This window comes from Poecilia mexicana, unplaced genomic scaffold, assembly GCF_051168715.1.
Source record: "Poecilia mexicana isolate PSO_F unplaced genomic scaffold, ASM5116871v1 scaffold_18, whole genome shotgun sequence".
Taxonomy (NCBI): Eukaryota; Metazoa; Chordata; class Actinopteri; order Cyprinodontiformes; family Poeciliidae; genus Poecilia; species Poecilia mexicana.
The window spans coordinates 17,546,936-17,555,368 of NW_028263387.1; positions in this window are offsets into that span (position 1 = coordinate 17,546,936).

The window sequence follows — 8,433 nt, forward strand, 5'->3', positions numbered from 1 at the left end:
TTTTGTGGGTAAAAGATCCTAGTTTGTGTTTTCCCCCCAAAGCAGATGTGTTTTACTTTGCCACACTCATGACATTCTCGTCAAATTGCTGCCTAGTTGGACAGTCGGAGACGTAGTTGCAGGGAATTGTTGGCGGTCTGCGAGGGCTCATTAACTTTAACGTGGATCCAGTGCGTCTTGGCCTTTAAAAATGGCTTTGTAACTCTTTCCAGACTCGTGGATGTAAATGTTTCTCATCTGTTCCTGAAATTTCGGGGTTCTTTTTTTAGACTTAGGTATGTTATGTTTTAAGATCTTGCAGTGGTTTCAAACTGCATTCCTCGACGGCCAGAGTCCCATGACTTTTAGATGTGTCCGTTGTCCTTCACACTTGAATTAAAATGGTGAAACTGCTTCACTAGCATGCAGTCAAGCCTTGCAGGGTTCTGCTAACGAGCTAATATTGGAGCCAGGTGTGGTGAAGCAGAGAGACATATAAAATTTGCAAGACACCAACCCTTAAGGACTGGAGTTTGACACCACTGTCTTATAGCCTACTTCATTTTGACATAGATGTTACATTTCGGTAATTTTTCAGGTCTGACAGTAACAAATCCTAATTGTGGGAAGTTGTATTGCTCTCCGGTTTCCAATAAGAACCAGTTAATTTATGTTTTAACAGGGCAGAGATCTTGTCGGTCTCCCCTAAGAAATGAGATTATCATTTAAAAACACTGTTTGTATTTATTCTGTTTGTTTACGTCTGGTTGTGAAATTTGTTGATCTGAAATTCTTTGGTATGACAATCAAACAAAACCGGAGAAATCTGTAAGGGGGTAAAGACTTTTCCACAGCGTTGTGTGTTTAAATGAGTCTAGCGAATCTGCTTGGCTAAAATAACCCAAGTGTTTGTGTATGATTACCACCTCTTTCCGAAAGCGGCTGTGCAAATATGATATGTACATTTGCATGCATGTCGTCGTTGATTTCGGCATTAATCCATAAACCAAACTGAACCGAGAGCAGACTGGATTGTGTGTTTGATTTGTTCAGCTGGGCATTTTGGGTTACGATCACCATGCAGATAAAGGCCGATGTAAGATATATTTTATTTTTTAAATTCTGGGGTTTGCAATTTTTGCTCCGAGTTTGATTTTTGTTCTGTTTCCTGGCCCGGATGTGACCTTTACTTCCGAGCGATTTGGAAATGCAGAACAGCAACAGACAAACTGACCTGCGGTGGAATTAGCCGCTGCTCCTTTCGTCTCCGGTAAACCCGACAGCTTGAACACGCCTGGGCGCTGCCTCACAAAGGCGCTCTGCGGAGGAGGCCTATTAATCTTCCCAAAGCCTCAAAAAGCAAAGAGGCCAGCGAGGGCCCCCGAGTCTGGTGCCCGGGGCCCACAGACAGGGGTGCTTGGCAGGCTCTGTTTGGTCAGTTCTGACCCACTGTCAAATGGCCAGGGGTCATAGAGGGGCGCAGGATGGAGCAGTAATGCCCTTTAGCAGATGCTAGGCTGGGATGAGGTCAGAGGATCATTCCTGGTGTTCGTGGCCTTCACATCACTCAGGATTTAGCCGCTGTTTCTCGATCAAAAAGGAGTCGGGAAGTAATCAGGAAACCTGTGTGGCTGTTTTCATCCTTCACTGTCTGTTTAATTAGAATCTACATTAGGAGACGTGTAATGAGTTTGATCTCTTGATACACAAGTAGCGCAAAAATAAGCCTGCCCGCTGGAATCTTGAAATGATGGTAATTGCTTGCAGGCTCGTGCATTTCTTTCCATCCATCCATCCATCCGTAGTTACTGGTGTTAAGAACTTGAGTGAATACAAGTAAAGAGCACGCCAACCTTTAGTTGGAAGAAACTATTTCTTCACTTTGGTTGTATTTTTTCTAACAGTTTTTTTTTTTTACACATAACTTTAGTTTAATGGTTTCCAGGTCAGGGCAACACGCAGCGTCACACCGTCGACATCGCAGTGCATGAAGTACACCGAGATGTTAACATTTGGATAAAGTCTGTTTGCCTTACACTGCTGACTGACTTTTTTTTTTTTTTTAAAGTGGCTGAATAAATAATCTCTTCTCAGCAAAGGTACCTGTTGCATGAACAAAGGAAACATACAGGAAGCAGAAAACTTTTGCTTCACAAAATAATCACAAGAGTTCAGACAAACGGAAACTTTTACAAATCATTTGCAAAACTCTCCCACAAACAAACAAATCGTGGGAAATTTAAAAAGGTGGCATAAATAGGTTGTATAAGTGTAAATAAAACGTTGTTGAAGTATCTCTTGGTTCAGTTTCAGCATTCAGTCTTCTCCAGCTAAGCTCTCCTGCTTTTCATTTTTGGGTTAAAGCTGGAGTTTCCAGACAGGTTACCAATCAAAATAACCTCATTGCACAAAAGTAGCTTTCTGATTCAGTGTCAGTCAGGGAGACAAATATGTAATGCAACTTTTTAAATCTGACTAATCTTTTCCTGTTTTAGGTCAGTCGGGATTAGCAAATTCATTTCTCTTTGGTGAGTAGAATAACAGGAAAGAGAAGAGAGTTTTAAGTTTTTAATCTCTTCGAATTCTGCTCTTCTGTACTTCACTGTTGGTTTTTCTCATCTTTGAAGCGTTTCTTGTTTTTCCTCCACTTCAGTTTTAGATTCATTAGACCCATGTTTCCAAAAAACTACATTACTTTGTCCCTGAGGGTATTTACAAACTACCGTCGACTTTTTATGCTGCTTTGGAGAACTTGCATCTTTCCTCTCTGATTGGTCTTTCAGCCCAAGACTTTTATCACTGTGGAGATTGACACCGAGGTTCAGCAAGTATCTTCAAAAAGATTTTTGCTTTTGTCCATTCATTTCGCACCAAAACACCTTCACTGCAAAAACAAATCTTACCAAGTATTTTTAGTCTCGTATCTAGTGCATATATTTTATTACACTTGAAATAAGACAAAACCAACTTGAAAGTAACTTATCATCAACATATAGAAGCTTGTTTTAAGTCAATAATTCCTTGATATTTATGAAAAAGTTCGAGTTCCATTGGCAGATAAATTAACTTTATCTGTGAAAAATGTCTTATTATAAGTTAAATAATCTGCAAATGAAACTAGAACTTTTTCATCAATATCAAGGAATTATTTACTTAAAATAAGCTTATATATCCTAATGATAAGTTACTTTTAAGTTAGTTGTGTCTTAATTCAAAAGTACTAAGATATGTGCACTAGAAATTAGACAAAAATAGTTTGGTGGTTTTTTTTTATCTCGTTGTCTGGATGAGCATCTCAAGGGTTCAGAGGTGTGGGATATTTTCACAAACATGATATACTAATGTCAATATCTGTAACCGTTAGACGTTTTGAAGTAGCTCAGTGTTTAAAACATGAGGAGAGAGCTGCCCTCTTTATGAGAAACATGTAAACTCTGCATAAATCACAGCTAAAAGCAAGCAAAATACCACAGCTGCCTTAATTTATCAGCGAGGTCCGGAGCGAAACATTGAATTTTGTCACTTCGCGTGATGATCTTTCCATACGTGGTTTGGCCTCATTCCCAGTTAAATACCAGTTAATAAAGTTGCTGCTTAAATTGAGAGGAAGATAAAATACTAAAATGAAATTTCCTGATTTCTTAATAATATGCACAGCAAGCAGGAAGCATTTTATATGTGGTTTCATATCTGCCAAATAAACACGGCGAGGCGCAAACCATTAAACGACCCTGTTATTTTGTTGGAGCTTCAGCTGGGTCCATTTCCTCTTAAACAAACAGACCTGGCTCAGGCCTTTTTTTCAGAGTGTGCATAAGGACTTGTCAGAATGGATGTGCCCCGCTGCGGCGGCTGCTCCTTTCACCCCTCGGCCCGCGAACAGAAACGAACAGAGCTCCACTGTGCCTCGGCGGACATTGAAATTCTCCCGGCGTTTGTACAGTGAATTCCATTTCCGTGCCTTTTGATTCATGGGCCCTTCTTTTTTTTTTTTTCCTCCATGAAGTACCTTTTTGTCCCCTGTTTGAACTTGAGTGAAGAATTGCTCTGCAAATGGATGTTGGGGTCAGAGAAAAGAGGTGCATTGGATGACTTGAGAAGGAGGGTGGGGGGGGGTTCTGTGAAGGATGGGCGATGCTCCAGTAATAAAGAACATTTAAAGGAAGTCTGTACATGTTGGCCTCTTATGGCGAAGCTTTTACAGGAAATCAGCTGCGTACGAGTAAACAGGAAGTAGCTTAAACTTTTGAGTACATGCAATGAGCTTTAGAAGCTACTTGCTGCTCTTCTGGTTAAATATTTTCTAATTAAATACATTTGTTTTATTGTTATAAATGCACATTTAAACAGCCATATCTCTCTGATGATGTCATATAAAGTAAAACTCCACCTGTGTTGGTAATTGAATTTGTCCCTCAGTGTTTTGTGAAGCTGTAGCAAAACGTCCATACATAAAAACACTTCATCTATCTATTGATTTATCATCCCGATGATTATTGGAACCATTCGCCATCTGTTGTCTCATCCTTGATTCATCATCCGTCCACTGTCTTCCATGTTTAAAGCCTGCCCGCTACTGGAATATCTACAGCCAAGCTGAATTCATAGCAAGCATTTTGACACAGTTATTTAAAAAAACTCTGAAAAGAAAAGAGACTGAACTCTGGAAGCTTTGAATTTTAGGAAAATATTTAATTTTCACACGAGGAAATGTTTCTGGCTTTACTGGCGTTAGTTGAAGGTTGACCAGATCGCAAATTATTTCGTCTGTTTGGTGCCCTACTTTGAATTCGTATGCGTCCCCAACGTTTTCACTGCACTAGCATATCATGAAACTTTTGTAGCCGAAGCCTGCAAGCAGAATGCGACACTTACATGCTAGTTGTTAGCATATAGGAAAACTAGTCAGGTGGGAAAATTCAAATGGTAATTTAATTTCGTCCAGTTTAATTTCTGAAGATTGTCATTCTTCTTTTTAATCAGTTACTTTGTTGAGGCTCAGCAACCACTGGAGTCAAACTACACCTTAAACAAATAGCTTTGAAACCCTTAATCTGTCTGATCTCCGTCATGTCTTCTTCATCAAAGTTGCATTTCTTTGCGGAAATGTCCAGATGAGAAGATGAAAACACTTCAGAAACTACTTCGGTACAAGTTGAAAGGTGTTTATTCTTGCACTCTGGTCTTCAGTTGCTCTGTAAATATGACTTTACAGAGTCATATTTACTCTGTAAAGTCATATTACTTAAACAGCCACAGCGTTTAAGTTCTGTGGCTGTTTTCTTGACCAATATTAGTCTTTTTGTTTTAACCATATCGGCGCATCATGAAATTGTCAGTTGCTTTTCTTTAATGAATTGCACCTCTGAGTTGTATGATCACAGTTTTACCAATTCAACTTACTGCTAAAATATTAGAAGATGTTATAAAAGATTCAAGCCTTACCTCACTTTACTAACTAAATAAATCCAGGAGACAAGAACAATTTGTTTTTGATCTGGTACTCAACATCTGTACAACTGTACCCATACATGTCTGGAAAGGTCAACTCCAAAAAGCTTGTTCTCATCCCAGTTAGGTTCATCTTGAACTGTGAGCTGCTCGTGGATTAGGGGATGAAAGAATGCCACCGACTGTGAAATTGCCTGATTTTTATCTGGGATGTTGAGGGAGCAGCTGTGCACAATCCTCTGCCCTAATCTCGAGGTTGGAGACGGGACTGGGTGAGGGAGTTCGCGTTACGCTCCTGCAAAGGTGCACAGCACAGTGGTGGTGAAGGGTCCTGTTTATGCACGCCTCCTCAACAGACTACTTACTCCTGATAAGTTAAACTAATGTTTTTTTTTTCTGCAGTATGAAAGAGGTTTAGGATATGAAGCGACAACTTTTTGCTTTTTATGTTCCCGCTGATAAAGTCCATCACCACCTAACAGATGTGTCGTAACGTTATTGCTGATGCATGAAGCGTTTAATCCTGCCGGTCCCAACCAAAGCCTGATGGTGGAAAATAGAGATTGAAGAAAACAAATTGAGGATCCACTTATGTTTAAAATTTCTGTTCATGATGCAGGACAGTAAATTCAACTTTCATTTAGCTTCCAAAAGCACTTCCAGTTCTCCATGAACCCAGATAAAAATACTTCTTGGCTCTGTTCTTGCAGTGTCTCGTAAAAGTATTCATAATCCTTAAATGTTGCCAAATTTTGACCATAAACTTAAATTTGACAGGCCAAATTTGTGTCATTGTTTAACTGCAGTTGGAGGCCACAAATGTATCAAAATGTTATCACGATAAATGATAAACGATATGATAAATGCCCACCCGTAGTCGTAACAAAATAATACAGTCTGAGAATGTAAGGAGGCAATTTTAGTAAACACATTAGTATTGCATTTTGGTCTTTAAATGGTCATCAACTTCTAGAATAACTGAAATCTTTTTGGCCAGCTTAAACAAAAAGTGGGATTTGAGGTGTTACGCTCCAGAAAACACCCGGATATTGGTGTCAAAGTGCAAACACAGTGCGGGTTTGTCCTGCGTTTGATTTGACTGCCTTTGAAGCAGCGCTGCCCGCATCCAGAAACGTATTCACCGTCGTGCCACGCATGCCAGCTGAAGCTCCCTCTGTAGGGGGACTGTCCCCCACGGTGGACCTCGGATATTTGCATATGCTTCGATCCGAAGCCTCTCTCTCGCTCCCTCTCTGTCGCTCCCTCTCCCTCCACCGCTTCTGATGCTGAGATATGCTCAGCAGGCGACGGGCAAACATATGCCTGAGATGCCACGGGGTGCTGAAGCCGGATCATCTCCAAAGGCTAACTGGCAGGTCTGAGCGGGGACGGCGTTGATACATATTATTCACAAAGAGCATGGCTGAACAGAAAAATGTGCCCGGCGTGTACCCAGCTGCTTTGTTGGCACGAGGTTCGGGCTTCTGCCTGGGTTTCAAGACCGGGCTCAGATTTAGCCGCACATTCACCGAATTCCCCATGCAGCTCCCACCCTTTCGTTCATTCATTCGTTCGTTCATTCAGCCACAGGCAGGGCTCCACCAGTGAGCTAGTGTCTGTGTTTGTGAGAAATTAGTTTGAGAAATGACGGCAAGCTTGGATTTTTAACACCTAGACACAGTGGAGTCTGATGCAGCACAAAAAGGCCTCTGTGTGTCCAGACGATCCAGGTGCTCTCCCTGTGGGAGCTGAACACAAAATCAATTCTTTGACCTTTAGGAAAAACCCTCTGAGAGCATTTTTTTTTTGTATTCATCACAGTAAACAAACGCAGATTTTTTTCATTTTTCATTTCATTCACGGATTCATTTTTTGACACGTACTGGCTCCATACAAAGCGCAACTGAACACATGCTTCTTGTTTGCAGCCAGACACAGCAAGAAGCTGTTCTCTGATCTTCTCACCCTCCACATGGGTGTTTCTTTCTGTAGCCGCTTACGTTCATAAACATGGATGGATGGATTTTTCCATAGCTTGTCTCTTAGCCAACAGGAGGTCAGCAGGTGCTCCTGCGCTCACCAGATGGTTGGTTTGCCTCGACATCGCTGCTGAGGAATGTTTGGAGATGTGGCTCCCTCTAGAGGGGAAACTGTGACATTTAATTAATCTTGAATGTCAGTTTTAGGGCAATAATTTGTACATAGTTGAATATACAGTGTGCACAATTATTAGGCAAGTGACTGTTTTGACCATATCGTCATTTTTAGGGTTTTTTTTTTTAAACTCCAAGCTGAATAAACCTGAATTCTGAAAGCATTGGTGTCCAAACTTTTTTTTTTTTGCCATGAGGGCTAAAATTAAAGTAAAACTTGAGGTTTGCAATAGTAGAAATGTGTAATAATAGCGAATTAATGATAAAATGTTGACGAGGTTCAGTTTCACTAGATAAGGGGCGTGTACTTTGGTGCAGTTAGGGACCACTGATTGGTCAACTGGTGGCAGTTAGGGACCACTGATTGGTCAACTGGTGGCAGAGGGCATCAATTGGCACATTGGACACCACTTGATAATGGTATGGGCTGATATTACTAAAGATGAACTGGTTAGACCTTTTTGGGTTGAATATGGGTTCAAAATCAACTTCCAAACCTGCTGCCAGTTCTAAGAAGAAGAATAAGTCTGCATCTTTGAAAAATACAATATTTTTATGCAGGACAGTGATCCATCACATGCATCTAAGTAAAAGTGTTAATGGAAGGTAGATCACTGTTATTAAATAGAAGAGTAGCTATATTGGTCACTGAATTTTTTCCCCCTTTAATGTCAAAAGTATATACTTTGAGCTTTGAGGTGTTTGGCTATAATTCTCACTTAAACGGGTGAAAAAAGAAAATGAGACGGGAAATTTGTAATAATTCTGCACAATAGTAGTTGTCCAGTAATGTGCAGATAAGGTCAAAACCTTACTTTTACTTCGTTAAACATTAAATGTCAAACATGTT